The 17067-nt window shown below is 47.6% G+C and overlaps 1 pseudogene across 1 annotated transcript; it reads right to left on the reverse strand.

Annotated features, from left to right (window-relative positions):
* Window positions 1-677: 677 nt before the first annotated feature.
* Window positions 678-16974, reverse strand: LOC144149760 (uncharacterized; annotated as a pseudogene). Its single transcript, XR_013318358.1, has 4 exons — window positions 16943-16974; window positions 15787-16418; window positions 15290-15522; window positions 678-750 (listed from the first exon to the last, which is right to left on the reverse strand). The product of XR_013318358.1 is annotated as an uncharacterized LOC144149760 (transcript).
* Window positions 16975-17067: the final 93 nt, after the last annotated feature.

Consider the following 17067-nt stretch of genomic DNA (forward strand, 5'->3'; position numbering starts at 1 on the left):
ACTGTGGTGTTGGGCGGCATGTCGAACGTCAGTGGTATTTCGTCAGCGTTCCCAGTCTGGGACACGATGAAGCTCCCCGTTCGGTGTAATCCAATCACGAAGCAGTGAAACAACACAATTTTCTCCTCGTAGTCCTGTGGTAACGGCTGGCCAAGGGTCGTTCTCCGTCTGAGAGACAGTTGGTGGCGTCTCATGAAGCGCGTCACCACCCTGCTCGCCTTGAATGCCGCAGCAGGGATCCCTTTCTCGTGTGCGATCTTCCTTGCTTCAAACTGTAGCATCTCGCACGACACGGCAAGACAGGACATCGTCATCTGTCGAACATACTTCAACAGCTCTTCTTCCCCGGCAGGAAACTTTCCTTGCTTTGGTCCCCGAAACGCCCTCCTTCTAGGTTTGGTATTTTGAAGGGAGCTCTTCTGCTTCTTCCAATACCGCACGTGGCTCTCGTTCACGTTGAAGTGCTTTGCGGCGGCACGGTTCCCTTTTTCCTCGGCAAACTCAATGACACAGAGTTTGAATTTGAGTTTGAGTTTGTAGCCCATCGCTACTGTAGCAAAAGGTGACTGACTGAAGGCGATGGCAAAACGTGAACACGAAGGGAGGAGTCCGTCACAGCGCGAACGCAGGAAAGAAGAGGTGGCAAGGCGACACCGCGGCAGGGCTGATACGCCCTCTCACACCTCTGATGCAGAAATTAGTGCTTCCGACTCCGCGTCTCCCTTTGTGTGTGTTGTGTGCGAGTTCTCACTGCGCAAAAGAAAGGAAAGGAGGAGGAAGGCACACGCTGGAGCAGTTCCGACTCCCAGCGGAAAGGACGATAGGAAGGGTGTGCATGTGTCGGGAAGGGCAGAGAAGGGGAATGTAGCCGGGTAGGGTGCCTGGATGTTCCTCCTCGCCTGCGCTCCGTCACGGAGGGGCGGAGTGGAGGCGCACGCAGTCAGGGAGAAGGGAAGAAGTGAGAAAAGAATGAAGGGACTATTGGCGCGCAGCATCGTGTATCATTGCTCTCCCATGCGCCATGCCGCCGTCCAAAGCGTGCTTGTTTGTGCGCACGTGCCAATGGGTTCTCTTGGGCGAGACAGGGAGCACAAAATATGCAAATAAAATTTTCTTTCTGTAAACCTGGAAAAAAACTTAAGGGTGCACAAACTATGCGAGGGCGCAAATTATGCGAGTAAATACAGTATGTCTCTTGTAGGTGTATTGGAGATAAGTGAGTTACTAAAGCCTAGTAAGATGAACGAAGTTACAGTTTGCTTTCATGGCCCCCGTAATGAATGTCCCAACCGTGCTTACCCGCGCCATGTCGCCGCCCCCTGAAGGGCCCATCCAGTTGGCAAACTATGCAGTTCGGGCACATCGCTGCCTGGTACTTGTGCACATGGCACCTCTTGTGGCCTGAAAAGTGTTCCTGTTGCTCCTCCGTTGGCCGACAAATTCGGCGGGCTGTTCTGTCGACAAATCCCCAGCAGTTCTTGAGGAGGGCACCTTTGGCGTGCACAACCTGGAAATAGCACTGATAGCAGTTGTCTGAGGAGACCCATTTTCAATCACAATAATTCTTGCATCTGCTCACCTGGGTGTGGATCCGCAACTTGGCAGTTCATTTTGAGCAGTATAAGCCCTGAGCACGCTTGCAGTAATCTGATCTAAAATGCATGCATTTCGGTTGGCACAGCGCGGCAGTTTGGTAAAAGCTATAATTCAAATAAAGTTACTCCGTTGTAATGAGTGTTTACTCTAGCTTCTACTGTCTCAAAGGCTTTCCTACGCAGGAGCATGAGAAGACTCTGCGAGATTTCCAAAATTTAGTGCATAAATTTGTTAGATCAGTACTATTGTGTGGGATCTACCAACAGCATTGCGTGAAGTGAAATTAGGCAAGTTGGTGAATTGTCTGGGCAATATGCTTTTGAAAGTAATACAAGACGACAAAGCATGCTTTGTTTCAAACAGCAATTAGGGTGGCAAACGCTACAGCCAAGAAAAATTAATTATGGCTGAATATTGTTCGACAATATTTACTTACAAATTATGCTACCTCGTGACAAATGCTTGTTTTGTCACATTACATGTCACAGTGACCTGACCACAATCACAAAGTGCATGAATGTAGCACAACTGATTTGCTAGAGTTATCTTTTATCGTAACATGTCCAGAATAGAACGGTCTAGCTTCTTTTTTGGCATTTGGGGTTCGTGAAGGCATTGTAAAAACTGTCCAGGTGGAGATTGAAAAGTGCTATCTTGTTTGTGTGGGTACTATATCTTTTGCGTATGTACCTCTCCACTGTAATGCCACAGACAGCGATATAATTGTAATGCTTGTTTCTGTTTGCCCTGCGTTTTTTTTTATATGCGAACCTCTTTTGTGTGAAGTATATATTCTTACCTCAGAAAATCACTCCAGGCTGTCCAAATGCAGCCACGTGTGTGTTGTCAGGTCGGGAAACAGGTAGCCGAAATGGTATTCCACGTGTGCAAGAACTTTGTTCACCACACTCGAAAGGACAGAAAGATGCCGGTTGAACATCATCTCCAGGTCGACCAGTCGGTTCGGGTGGGCAAGACGCCTCAAAGTCATACACAACGCCTCGCGTCCAGGCACCGGCACACGCTGCACGCTCACAATCTTGTCAGGCATCATGAGGCAGGAATACAAATAGTCAAAGTCCGCTTTCTTGAACCTGAACATGCGTTCAAATTCGGGGCTGCCTAGCCTTGCTACGTTGAGCAATCCACGCGCTGCTAGATTGTGGCGCGGCGGCTCCGGTTCTATTTCCAGCAAGCAGGCATCCTTGATATCGCGCCGAGATAGACTCCGCATCAACAGCGGATCTGAAAGGACGCTGCTGTGTTGAGCCATAGCAGAAGGTTAACTGTAAACTGGAGCACAGCAGCTTAGCTACAACGCACTGCCATGATGGCCTCGACGGTAGGAGCTCGGCTTGGCTTGTCATAGGCTAGTCTGGGCTAATCAGGAAACCGCCAACGGCTTCCTGGGGCTCAGTTGATTAGAAATAATGACTGAAAAACCAAGCACTACGAGAAATAAATGCTATTGGTGGCATTCAACATATATTCGACAAAAAAAAATGTTGCTATCATCATCACTTTGTGTCTGTTACGTTAAAATTTCCGCAAGTGTTTGAAGGAGTACTTTTCCACCTGTTATGAAATTATTTCCCCTTACCGCTCGGCATGCCTCTCTGCAAAGCATTTCCGGTGGGTGATGTAAAAAACTGTGGTTCATTCCTCTGTCATAGGAATCGGTAAAACAGGAAAGTGAAATGTGCAGCGAAATCTGTAGCTGAGCATGATTTGCGGGTCGACGGCTGTCTTGTTGGTGCGCTCGGCGAGCAACGTCCTGTTGGCGGGTCCCTTTGGCAAAGGTATAATGGCGTCGTTTCGGTGAGGGATATGGCGTTAGTGAAATCTTGGTGTTTCCCTGAATAAAACACTTTTGTCTTAAAATATACAACCCGAAAACAAACAACCCCAAGTGTAACGTACTCTTTAGTACTAAAGTTTGCTTCCCCACAAGAAGCCCCTGTGTGCAGGGGTGCACCCTTTACGGGCCGCTTGCTTCGTTATACCAGAATCCTTGAATGCTTTACTGGTCATGAAACTTCGGTGCTCGTTTCATATAGGGACCGTCGGCGCCACTACAGGCACCACCGCCGCACGAAGGGCATCCAGCCGCGGCGTGTATGGCATATTGGCCAGCTCTTGGCGTGCAAACGCTCGCTGCTTTTGGTGTCTGCACGCTGATTAAGTGTGCTTTTTTTTTTCGTAGTAGTTAGCAATGAAAAGTCCAGTCATTGTGTATACAGTTAAACCTCGTTATAACGAAATTGAAGGGGCGCCGCGATTTGCTCGTTATAGCTAACATTTCATTATAGCCATAGCCGACATTTTCTGCAAATAATATGCATTGTAGTTACCTAAAACAAAAAGCGGGCGAAATAGCATCTTGCCGCATGGCGGTAGTCAGTAAAATAAACACATTCCGGAGGTAAAAAGGAAAAGTCATGAACCTACTTTATTGCAGTTCAAAACTCTTATTTCAAACAGACTTGGCTACGAAGAAGTCCGTAATTGGAAGTTGATGCACCTTCCTGATGCGAGCGATGGCTCCCTCAGCTGTGGCCGCTATGTTCACGCCATCTTCGCCGCCCTCGTGCGCGCCGAAGTAGCGGCGCAGCACGTCCACCGCATCTAGTGTCTCCGATGTCGTCCTTAGCGCTTCCTTTCATGCCACGTGCAACAGCGCTGGCGATCGACTCTCGGTTGCTCATGATGGTGGACAGCGTACTCGTCCACACATCAGTCTTGCCACCTTACCACGGAGTGCACCTTTCCTTCCTTCGCACCCGATGCGACGGCTTTTTTCATAGCCGTCTTCTGTTCAAGCGTGATAGCCTTTCGCTTTCGCTTCCTGCCTGTCGCACTCGCGTTGTTCGAATCACGTGGGCAGTATGATAAAAGATAAGGCTGAAGATTGCCAAAACCCATGTACACACAACTACGCAGCGACGCCGGTGATACGAACAGGGGAGGGGGGGGAAGGCGACGCAACCGTGCGCGCCGTGTGCATTGGGGCTCTTCTCGGACTCACCGCGGATAGTCCGCGGGTAGTCCGAGGATTCCTCGAAGCCATAGGGATACATGGAAAAATCGAACGTCGGACTGCTTCTCGGGAAGCCCGCGGCGAGTCCGAGACTGTAAGTTGAAGGGCCCCATTGTCTGCATGCCGTGTGCAGCGAGAGGAGGGTGGGGCTTCACGGGCGCAGCGTCCGCATGGCGTGCCATCCAGCTTCGCGCGCGTGGCGGGCGTTTTGAACTGCTAATACAGCTGCTGCGTCGCGCACTGTTTCAAATCCGCGTTGCGCCCTGCCCTGTTGTAGAATTAGCTCAAAATTTGATTTCTCAACGAAATTTGTTCGTTATATCTAAATACATTAGTTTCTATGGGGACTTTCAAGGGGAATCACCATTTGTTAGTTATATCCATTATTTCGTTATAGCCCGTCTTGTTATAACGAGGTTTAACTATCACCTGCCTTCAATGGGATTTTATTTTTCTAAGTATATTACTGTAGACTTCGGCCGTGAAGAACAACGGCTTCTGCATTTTCTGGAACAAGCACTGCGCCGCCGTGTTTGTGGATTTTTAAATCTCTATTGCCCATTTTCTTAAAGCAAAAGTTGCAAAAAAACACACATACGGTAGCTCTGTAGTCACGGACTGCTGCAGGCCTATGGATAATACAATAAAAAAAACAAAAGAAACCAAGTACGCGTCCACGCTTTGCAATCCTTGCAAAAAAAGGAAGCGAAAAAAGAACGATAAAACTGATTTTATCACACGCAACAAAAAAATTTCAATATTACGAGGAGAGACAAAAGAGCGTGGTCCAGCGAACAAAAAATTTTTTTAACAGAATATTGCCATGTAGCCAAGAACGACGCAAAGCTTTTCTGAATGAAGTTTATTAAAGCGACCTCCTGCTCTACAAAAGACTAGAATGAAACACAAACGTCGAAGAAGCAGTCCGCACTGTGACGTGCACAGATGAACGTCGATAAAGTGAGTTGCGTGGCGTTTGCTATGCATGCATTACTCTCGGAACGTTATTAATTTCAGATCCATGGAAATAGGATCGAGAACATTGTCGAAGAAACAAAAAATCAAGTTAGCGACAAGGTGACACCTTTTCCATATCAAACAATGTTGCCCGACGGGACGTACGACGAAAAGAGCAAACGGGCGCGCCAGATAAGAAAAGCGGAAGCGGCCACGCGCTGTTACAAAAGAAACAAAACGAATCCTAAGGGATAATTCACGAAAATATGGAAAGTAAAAGCACAAGGACGTCCCAAACCTTTTTTTACATGCCAGCCTGAGCGCAAGGTAATACAAGTTTGCATACCGATAATGAAGCACCGCTACTACCTGACTGATTGTACAATTCTAGGTCCAGGATGCTCTCAAAAGGATGCACATTGCTTTTTCATTCTCACGCACAGTGCATTCCCCACTTAAGTCGAAGCTGAAATCTCCCATTTCTTGCCTTGGAATGGCGTGCCTCCATCTCTCACGCAGCTCTCCATCACTCGGTCAACAGAACAAGGAAACATTTTCTGTTGTATTGTAGTACAAGGAACGACATCCCGGGACGCAACATGTGTTCGGCATCGTCGTTGCACTACTTAAGTCACATCACAACAGCGCGAGATGCACGTTACATTTCTTTCCCGCACATAACAAACACAACTCTCTGCGTCTCTGCCGTTAGAGCCAGCGCATCGCCGCCCAAGGAGTGACCTCAGTGAGATGGTGACGCCACCGCGCGGCGGCCGAGCGCAGCATATGAAGCTCTCCCCTTGAGTTACGGAGCAGTTTTGTGACCAGTAAAGCATTGAAGGACTCTAGTTGTACTGATGTCACTTCCATGACGGATATGACGTGAGAGAAATCTTCGTGAATCCCGGAATAAAACACTTTCGTGTTAAAATGGGCATTGCAAGCTCTGCAGTATACAGTTGTTTTCTGTTCAATGTTCTTGGCTCTCTAGCACTTCTTGCAGTTGAACGTCTTCTCCACTCTCTCCGGTTGGTGCTCAGTGCCACAAGGAGGTGGAGGAGGGGGTAGAACACAAGGTCCCCATTGTGTGTCTTCAAGTTCGAGAAGCTGTTGCACTAGTTGCATGCAGAACGCCAGCTTATCGTAGTGGGAAACTGTGGAGAGCTCTGCTATCTCGGGGTGCTGCTTCCTGTCACTTACTTGAACAATCACATGGCAGTTCACTGCCACAGTGTCAGTGCAGTGAAAGGGCAGCGTCTTCTATGAGCGGACGCACTTGTGGAGCACATTGTGGTATCCTGTTAGCTGGTCGGATTTGTCCACACTGAGCATCCCTGAGTTGTACCCATCAATGATCTTTGGTTTTGTGATTGGAATTTGCTGCCATCTGCCATCCTTTTTCCCTCTCCTTTTTGTGGCCACGTGCTTGTTAGCCATATACACAGTGCTAGCCATGCTGACGACACAACGGTCCTTCCATTGTGGGTACAAAGCACTGTTGTCCCACAGCCAGCTTCACTTTGCTTTTTTTTTCCCCAGGTGGTGTCTTTGAGTTCACGGGGAAACCCACATCGACCTTTCTGCGTTGTTCCAAAGGCAAATTGCATTCCAGCAAATGCAAGAAAAGGGGCCGTTGAGGTATAAAAGTTATCCATATAAATGCAGTACCCTTGGTAGAGGTTGTTCTTGCGGACGAGTCAATCCCACCCATGTGCTCATTGTACGCCTGTACAGCTGCTGGAGAAGCAACTGGCACCATTGCCTTCTCTTCGGCGTTACATCTTTTGCCGTGACTGAGTGGCTCTACGCCGTGTGCATTGCTCAGCAAGCAGGGTCACCCATGTGTTGTCGTGCCCCTTTACGGCTACCACACCTCCAGACGAGCAATAGTGAATTGCCCTCGTTTCTCCTTCGACGAGATTTTGTCATCTTTAAAAAAGCCGTTGGCTCCTCCCGACCTGTTAGCGCGAAGTGTGCCTACGCAGTGAATGTTCAGTTCTGCTTTCATAAGCTGAATACAATCATAGTTGGTGAAAAAAGTGTCAAAAAGGAGGTTCCTCAATCGTTCTCGAGAGTGCCAACACCATTTTTGCACCAGGGAGGAGGCCCTGCTCCTTAGAGGACAGTGACACATAGAAAAATGTGCTCAAGCGCTGGTAAAGTAGCATCTCATGAACGAATCCTGTGGAGCTTGATGGGCGAAATATCTTAAAATACCATTTGTCTGGCTTCTTACTCACGTGCTTGGGTCAAGAAACATGGCCAGGCTGGCCACTTCATCAAACTTGTAGCTTGCAAAGCGAGCCTTGATGCTTTTTGCAAGGTTGCTAGCAAATTCTGTATTTCCTCTGCAGCCTTTCAGGCAATGCAGCATTCCAAAAATAATTGGAATTTGGCATGAAAGTGGGGGGCACTTTTCCACACTTGAGATGACAGTGGCATCAAATAAAGGCTTCAGTGCCTCCACATACTCTGCCATGTCTCTCCACTCCGAAGAATTAAAGCCATCCATGTGTGTGTCTGAAGTGGCAAGCTCAAGAGTTTTGGCCTCTTTCAGTTCGAGGAGCCTGGAGAACATCAGGTATTGGCTGTTCCACCTTGTCTCGACATCCTGCACAACATGGAGTATGTTCTTATTTAGCTGCCTCTGCACGTCGTGCAGCCTTTTTTGCGCAACAGGGCTATGCTTATAGTGCCCCACATTCCCCCTCGCCTTCATGCAAAGCTTGTTGATCGCCGGAGTTGTTGACTTAGCATCACTGATTGCCAGTTGCAGAGTGTGCGCGTAACAAGCTTGCTGTCGCCATGGCAGGGTCCTGGCAGCCACTCAGATATTGCGGCCGTTGTCCGTTACCACGTACTTGACGCATTAGGCCGGTATTTCCCATTCGGCGCATAGCTGTTCCAACGAAGCTGCAATGTTCAAAGCCGTGTGGCTTTCAGGCATATGTCGCGTGTTCAACGTAAACCGCTTCATTTCAAACCTCACAGTCAGAAAATGACACATGAGTAGGGATGGGCGAATATTCGGTATTGTCGAATATTCGATCGAATAGCTCTCTATTCGTTATTCGCTTCGATCCGAATGCAGGTATTCGATATTTTCGAATTATTCGATGCTCCCGAATAGGCAGCTGAAAGCCAAGCTTTTCGGTCAAGCTTTCCGAGAGTTACCCCAGGCTTGGCTCAAGACCCACCGACGCGGACATTTCTATTATCAGTGCCGGCACTGCCGAGTTGCTGCCTTGCCTAGAGGTTCGACGAAGCTCTCGGCCGCCAGCACACTTTAGGTTAAAAAAAAAAAAAAGGCGGCACTGAAACGACACCGCTCCGAACATTACGGCACCAAGCCAGCAGACTTGTACAGGCCGCCATTTTGAATAGGCATGCCGCCATTTTGAATAGGTTCGCACAGCGCGGCAGTACGCCGCACTAAGCGAGCCTATTCAAAATGGCGGCCAGCCACTTGCGCTTTGCTTGGCTACGGCCGAGGATACTAGTGGCTACATAACTTCTTTTTTTAAGGGGGCTCACTGTCTTAAACCAAAAAAGTTTATTTTTGCAATTATGATGATGAAAATTGGGGGGCACATGTAGTTTCTCATTCTGATTGTAGATATCAAGCTTGTTTTTGAGTAAAATGATTATATTCAAATTTATTTGGATTTTTATATTCAATTTTATGACAGCCTTTGTAAAAAAACTGCTGGAGGGATGCAGCTAAAAAGGGAACCAGTGAACTGCACACAAATCAAAGAGTGCAATAAGACTAACATTATCATTCTATCTGGTCTGTAGCAGAAGTTACGACCATTTGAAGTTTGGGCCTGGAAGATGGCAACCAGAAAAACCGGTTTTGCCTTCCAGGCCCAAACTTCAAGTGGTCGTAACTTCTGCTACAGACCAGATATAATGATAATGTTAGTCTTATTGCACTCTTTGATTTGTGCGCAGTTTACTGGTTCCCTGTTTAGCTGCATCCCTCCAGCAGTTCTTTTACAAAGGCTGTCAAAAAATTGAATATAAAAATCCAAATAAATTTGAACATAATCATTTTACTCAAAAACAAATTTGATATCTACAATTAGAATGAGAAACTACATGTGCCCCCCCCCCAATTTTCATCATCATAACTGCAAAAATAAAGTTTTTGATCAAAGACCCTTGTGTCCCCTTACTTCTAGGCGGCGCTTAACTCTGCGAGTTTCTAGGCGGCGCTTAAACTTGTGAATGAGCAGCCGGCGGAAACTGCTGCACCTAGAGCATGTGGCGCAACAGGCATTTCTTCATGAAAACTTGTGAATACAGCAAAGGAAAGCTGTGTGTAAGATTTCGCAATAAATGTTCAACTGGTAATAGTTTTACACAATGCTGTGCCTACGTGAGTTCTAATTATTAGAAAAAAATGTGTACATTAGTCAGGTCACAAGTTGCTCATTTGTCTTTGTGATTTGCAATGTGCACTATTCGAACTATTCGATTCGAAATTATTCGACCAAATCACTATTCGCTTCGAATTCGCTTCGAACCTCAAAATCTATATTCGCCCATCCCTACACATGAGGTTTATGAAGCTCTCAATAACACGCGATGTCCAGATATCGCTCGTAAAAGCCAGGGCTGTTGTGCCGTCTTCAAATGCTTTTCGCAGCTCGGCCCTCACTTTAGCCCTCGTGTCGTCATACAGGCGAGGGATCAGCACGCGCGACAATGTCGTTCGAGATGGCAGATGGTAGCCCGGTACAGCTTCACTCATAAGGGCTTTAAAGCCACGGTCTTCAACAAAGCTGTACGGTTGAAGGTCCAAAGCGACCATCTCTGCAACTTTCTGGTTGAGTGCGCTCTCCCGCTTCTGAGACACGGGCTGCTTTTCTTGAATCACAGCAAGTAGAGTTGGTTGACTCGTCGAAGGCATGTTTGCGGCGTCTTTTTTGTATGTTGCCATCAATGACGGATGCTGCTTTAAAGGGACACTGAAGTGATATATAAACATTGCGGGATTACTAGCGCAAATTGTAGTCCGGAGTCCCCAGGCCATGTTTCGACCACTCTAGGCGCGTTTACGCGATTTTATTTAGTAGAAAAACTAATTCGAAAACGCTGTCCTCCTCTCTTTACGCTCACCCATTTTCTGTGGCGTTTTCGTGTGACGTCAGGAGGGGATGAGCTGGCAATTGGCTGCGCCACGGCTGCGCTACTGCACGGCTCCCCGGCCGACAGAGTCAGTCGGCCCAGCGTCTCGTCCGCCGGCCGCCGGCGGGTCGTCGCAATCAAGGAGGTTAAAAAAAAATTGCTTGGTCGCAATTCGTTCGCTTAGTTGAAACGAAGCCAGGACACGTTTGTGGATGGAAGAATGTGCCTTTCTTTACTTGGTTTGTTTGTACACTGTATCTAGCTCCAAGTCAAGGTCGCTTCACACAAGCGCTGCACATGCGACGCTTCGCTGACTGGTACGCCAGTAGGAAAATATAAGGCCTCTTGCAGGCGGGAGAAGAGTCAGCGAAGTCAATATAGGTACTAAGGAAATAAAATCAACTGATATTTTTACCGTACAGCGTAAAACTAGGGCGCGGGAAGCACTCTTTGCGCTGTGCGAACAAGCACAGCGGTCAGCAGCACGACTACGCATCTGCGAACGCTTTTCCGTCTACGAAATGCAATTGCTAGACGTGAGCTACTGTGGAAACTCAGGCGACGCTTACTGCACGATCGCAGTACAACAAATAGTCACCTAAGCGGCTTGAAATGCCAAAACTAAATAAAAGTGTAAACCGGTTGTACAATATATACCCTATATTAGCAAGGCATTCGTGTCCCGCTCCGTGGCCTAGCGGTCTGGGGCGCTAGGATTTCACCGGAAATGTTTTGCGAGTCACGAGTTCGAATCCCCGCGGGTACGTGCTTTTTTTTTTTTTTTTTTTGTAAGTTAACTTTTTTGTTTTCCGCCGATGTTTTCTATATTGAGTTCACCTTTTTTGGGGCCGCAACGTTCATGGCTACACGAACTAGTTCACAAAACGCGCGCTGGCTGGCACTGGCGCGCTAGCGAGTTCTCGTTGGCGTGCTGTTGCCATAAGCACCGACTGCTTGCAGGCAGTGGGCACAGGCCAGAATGAACAGACCCTTGGCCTGGTGTGAACACGCTTTTTACGATACAGGCATGAGGGAGGCAAGCTCCAAATATGGGGGAAAAGCGCATGACATTTGGGCGTCTGCGGGTACGCGGAGGGCGTTCATGCACTGCGTAGGTCTTGGCTAGTGAATGCTACGACTACGAGCCGTCCTGGGAGGCTTATCTTGTGCATTTTACAGCCGACAACATGGCAGAAGCGCGGTACGATGATTACTGAGATATTGAGAATGCCCATCCAACAAAGCCATTGGTTATGTTTTACAGAACCGAAACCGAAACCGAAACTTGTGTGATTGCTAACCTTGGGCATCGTCCAATCACGGCGCCCCTCCTCTCAACGTCACAGCCTTAGTTGGTGCGGCCGCCGCAAACCGCGCATGGTAGTTTTTCTTCTTTCGCGCTTTGTAAAATAATTACCGATTTGTCAACCGGATAAACGATGAAAAGTGTGCTAATTTGATCCAGTCTACGCAGTGCAAGCAAAAACGGGAGCTTGACAAATTCACTTCAGTGTCCCTTTAAGTGATTTTGGAGTGTGGTCGTTGTCCCCGTCGGCGTCTGAAGTACACGTTCACACGAGTTGCACCGCGCTGTCGACGATGAGAGTTTTGTGTAGTGCTGCCAAATGGTACTGCGTCCGGCTTTCTTGTCCTGCTCTCAAGGTGGCTCATCATCCGAGGTCGACGACCTTCTCGGTTTTCGTTTGCTTCGCTCGTAGCATCGGAATCGTACGAAAAGAGAACGTCGGACAAAGAATTATGAAAACACGTTGGCGACCATTTTGTCGATGTCGATGGCGATGCTATCACGCTATGTTCTGAGGGTCTGCTCGCAGCAATTTTTCTCTATATTTAAAAGTATTCCAGGTAACAGTCAAGATAAGTTTATTATATTAGGTATTTTTACAGAACGCAAAATTACGATATATCGCTGTACAGGAGTCAAAGAAATAAACACTGCTGCAAAACAGTAAAAACTGTTGAGCGCGAGTCTGTCACGGAGCAGACGGCGCAGCTGCGCTGGCAGCGCGGCAACAGCAGCAGAACGATGGGGCTGTGCTTCTTACTTCGGCGGGCAGTAAGACAGGCTTCGCGGAGCCTGTCGCGCATGGCACCCGTGCGTCTTGCAGATAACCGACCCAGCCAGGGTAAAGATATTCATTCACGGTCGCATCATTTTTTTTTGTTTCTGTCCTAGTGCGTGCATGCGCCTCGGCATTGCTGTAATGTGTAATGTCTTGCCTGCAGTAGGGGTATTCGTCTGGGGTGAAAAAATACACATCAGTGTTTCATCCTTTTTCCTTGATAATTAATGCAAATATTCCGTGTCTTGTTCGAATATTCGACAATCTTACCAAATATTCGGCCTGGTCCGAATATTGGAGAATTTTCGAATATAGATTTTTCTAATTGAATAACTTTCGAATAAGAAAAATATTCGATTCGTATTCGAAATTTCGAATATTTGCACACCCCTACTTTTCAGGGGCATCACATCGGCGACTGGGGGAAATTGGCCAGCTAGAGTTTTCGAGTGAGGGAAACTTGTACGCTCCCAGTTAGCACTAGAATGCCCAAAAAGCGGTGAGCATTTGTTGCGATAGACTTCCCTTGCTGTTGGGTGCTGTACAAGTCGGTCTCAAAGGTGATGAGGTCCACAAGCTTGTCTGTAAGCATAAACGTCAAGTAGGGGCATACGGTGACTTCACTTTGGAAACCGGATCAGGAATTTTTTCTGGAACTTGTATGTTGGGGATATCAACCTTGTCCCATTTTCTTGGCTTTTGGAGGGAACGTCTTCGCTTGCTTTTTCGGAGTCATCATCATCATCATTGTCCCAAACGAGCACGAGGACGCGGTTGCTGCCGTTTGCTTTCTTTAACCCTTTAAACGCTGGACTAGGAACCAACGTTCAACAAACTGAAATTGGTGTTGAGAATTTGCATTTGGCTTATAAATTACCTGTGAGAAAAAATACAACCACATTCACAATGACTAAGCACGTTTTTGGGAATGTTGCATTTCTGGAACATTGGCATTTCCCAAGAGAAAATATGCAGCTCGTTTCAGTTGGGACCAGCTGCAATGTAGCTGGTCTCGGCTGGGACCAGCTGCTACGTAGCTGGTGCCAGCTGGTACCAGCTGACTTGTTTCCCAGCTGGGACCAGCTATGCAGGAGCTGGTACCAGCTGGGACAAGCTGAGTTGCTTTCCAGCTGCTGCTGGGACCAGCTCACTTATGCTGGTCTGAACTAGTGCAAGCATAGCTGCTGTCCAGCTGGCACGGCGTGGTTTCAGCCCAGCAGGAGCCAAACTAGCTTCTTCCAGCCTACGTGGTTTTATTTCGTTTAACTATATATTTCCATTTCAAGCGTGGGTTAAAAAAACCGCTTGGACCTGTACCCAAGATAGGCTAGTATAGTGTTAGCCAGTGGCCGGCCGATAGGGTTGAACAGGCACACAACTTGAAAAACTGACCTCCGCTGGTCTGTTTCTCAAGCTGTGTGCCTACTGTCGGATTGGACAGCAAGCGCGGAAACTTGAAGCACAGCCCAAATCGCCTTTCTTATTTTATTGTGCACCATCCAAAGAAACTACGAACTCGTAATGTTACATTTGGCACTCATTAGAAGTACAAAAGAGAGAACAACACCACAGCCACATCACGTCTGCATAGCTTGAATGGGTTGTGTAATTGCCCACTCTCCACACCGTAAATGCCGTGGGATAGTAGAAAGAAAGCGATACTGGCACACAGCTGCATGACACCATGGGCACAGCCTGCACTACTGGTGTACTAAGTCCCTACCCCTTGCAGAATCACAGGAAGCGATTTTTACAATGACATGCACTCTTTACACAGCCAGTAAGGTGGTGTGTGGCAAAAAACATTTCACACTGCAGGTACGGCAGAATGCTGGGAACAAGGGATTTTTACAAACAGCACAATTACATACACTATGTACACAGCCTGCATGACATACACTATGTACATAGACTGCATGGCTGGGACATTGCAAATAACTTCCCTCACCGCAGCAACTGAAGCATAATGGACAGAAATATTAACAATAAAAAACACACACTATGTACAAAGCTTTCCTGGCTGATGTGCATTACGCATTAGCCATCTCACATAGCACGTATGTAGGCAGCATTGAAATGTACAAATGAAATTTGAGGCTACCAAACAAAATAGCATTATTATTGACTCTTAAACATAGCTTTCCCAGCTAGAGGCACAAAGTAGACCTTCCCTTCAACCTCCATGTATATACAGGGCACGATGCCGTGAGCTAGGTCAACGAGAACTTCGTGACTGGAAGGCCCCTGCCGCACTTTCAAAATGTGGGCAATCCTGTGTGTGGGTGTAGTCGAAAATTTGGGGGTAACAGCAAAGACCCTTTCATTTCCAGCTGGATCCTTAAATGAGAGTATATGATCTGCTTTAAAGCACACACCCGAGGGCAACATTGCAGCTGTGCTGCCAGTCTTGTTTGGTCTTCCATACTGCCCACTGCGAAGCAAAACGTGGCGCACTGAAACCCTGTCGTACTCCACAACTGGCCTGCCAATGATGTCACCAATCTGGCTTTCAGCAGTATGCAAAATGGGTGGTGACACGGTCCGCGGCTTGCCACGAGGCACAACACACTTTTGGTTCGGGATACTGCCTCCACCCAGAAATGCTTGTGTTCGGGGACAAGCCTGTGCTTTAAGGTCAGCAAAGGAGCTGCGCAGAGGGAGGCGCTCCACAATCTGCATTGGGACGCCTTTTGCCGATGTCACCAGGTCTTTCACCTGACCACCCGCCGCGGTGGCTCAGTGGCTAAGGCGTTGCGCTGCTGAGCACGAGGTCGCGGGTTCGGTTCCCGGCCGCGGCGGCCGCTTTTCTGATGGAGGCGAAAAGCAAAAACGCCCGTGTGTACGAGATTTCGGCGCACGATAAAGATCCCCAGGTGGTCAAAATTAATCCGGAGCCCTCCACTACGGCGCGCCTCATCGCCTGCGTTGCGTCGGCACGTTAAACCCCACAATCAATCAAATCAAAATCAAATCTTTCACCTGACCAGTGTTTGACTCAAAAGCAAAACATGAGTGTGCCCAGAGGGGACCGTGATGGAGCACTCTTGGGCAGCTGAAGGAGCTGGTGAACATTGAACGTCATTGCCCCTTTGTCATAGAGAGTCTCGACGGCAAGGGCAAATTGCACCAGGCAATCGACGCTCTCAGAAACATCCTCCTCTGTCACTTTGTCTTGGAGCAAAAGAGTTATTCCCCTTACCAGCAAAGCAAAGTGGTCCAGATATAGTGGCTTTAAGATTCCGTGTAAACACGGCAACGAAAAGCATAGAAGCCACTGCTGCCATTCCGTGGCTTTCCAATACTTTCTCACCGAAAGTGATCGCTGCAGCCGATGCAAACATGACGGTGGCTTGATGCTACATAGCCTTTTGTCGAGTTGCGTGAACAGATCTTTACAGCCAACGTAAAATGGCTTTCCCACACTGCTTAGCCATAGATCCAAGAGCTGACGTGTCGTGCCAAGCAATACACAGTGCATGTAATCAGGGGTAAATCCCCATACCACATCTAAATGTTCAAGGTTCATCAATGGTGTTGCTCCCTTCACTCCCAGGACAGGCTTGCCAGTAGCTGCTGCTTCAATCATCTGCGCCAGTGTTTCATCTGTGTCTCTTTCAGGTACAGGTTCGCAAACAGTGTACTTCACAGTCCCTATGAGGAAGTACAAAAATTAAACCTTAACATTAGCAGCAGCCATCAAACTGTAGTACAGAACTTCACTGTTCACTCACAGCACTAAGCACAAGGGACAAGTTAATGATGATTATATTGTAAAATACAAAAAAATATTAACACATTTGTCACATGCTAAGCAGTTCATGGTTCCAATAACTCTGCATTTTGTGCAAAGGCACAGGTGCAGCGGCTCACTAAACAAAGGCACTAGTGTGGCCAGGAGCCTTAAAAGGTATCTGGCTTGTAGAACTGGTTGTGTTTAAATTTATGTGTTCATGCACAAATCTCGGGTTTAAATTTCTGCGATGCTTGCTTCCCTTCACTCTGAAGTTCTTTTAAGAACCTCAAAGCCCTCTTCAAAGCTTACTTTGATAGCTTTTCTGCACGAATGAAGCATTAATATATATATACGTGCCAAAAAATACTAAATTCTTTTGAAAAGCTCCTTACCGTCAATCACCTCTCCAGGATGGAGGCACCACCCACAGCCATAGTGCCCATTGAATCGATGCATGTTCTGCCTGATGGCTCTGGCCGGGGCATCCACACAGCAGCTGAGGCAGTAAATCTGCAGTGGAAACAAAG

The sequence above is a fragment of the Haemaphysalis longicornis genome, unplaced genomic scaffold, assembly GCF_048455015.1.
Source record: "Haemaphysalis longicornis isolate Haplotype H1 unplaced genomic scaffold, Haemaphysalis longicornis Haplotype H1 scaffold_8, whole genome shotgun sequence".
Classification (NCBI taxonomy): Eukaryota; Metazoa; Arthropoda; class Arachnida; order Ixodida; family Ixodidae; genus Haemaphysalis; species Haemaphysalis longicornis.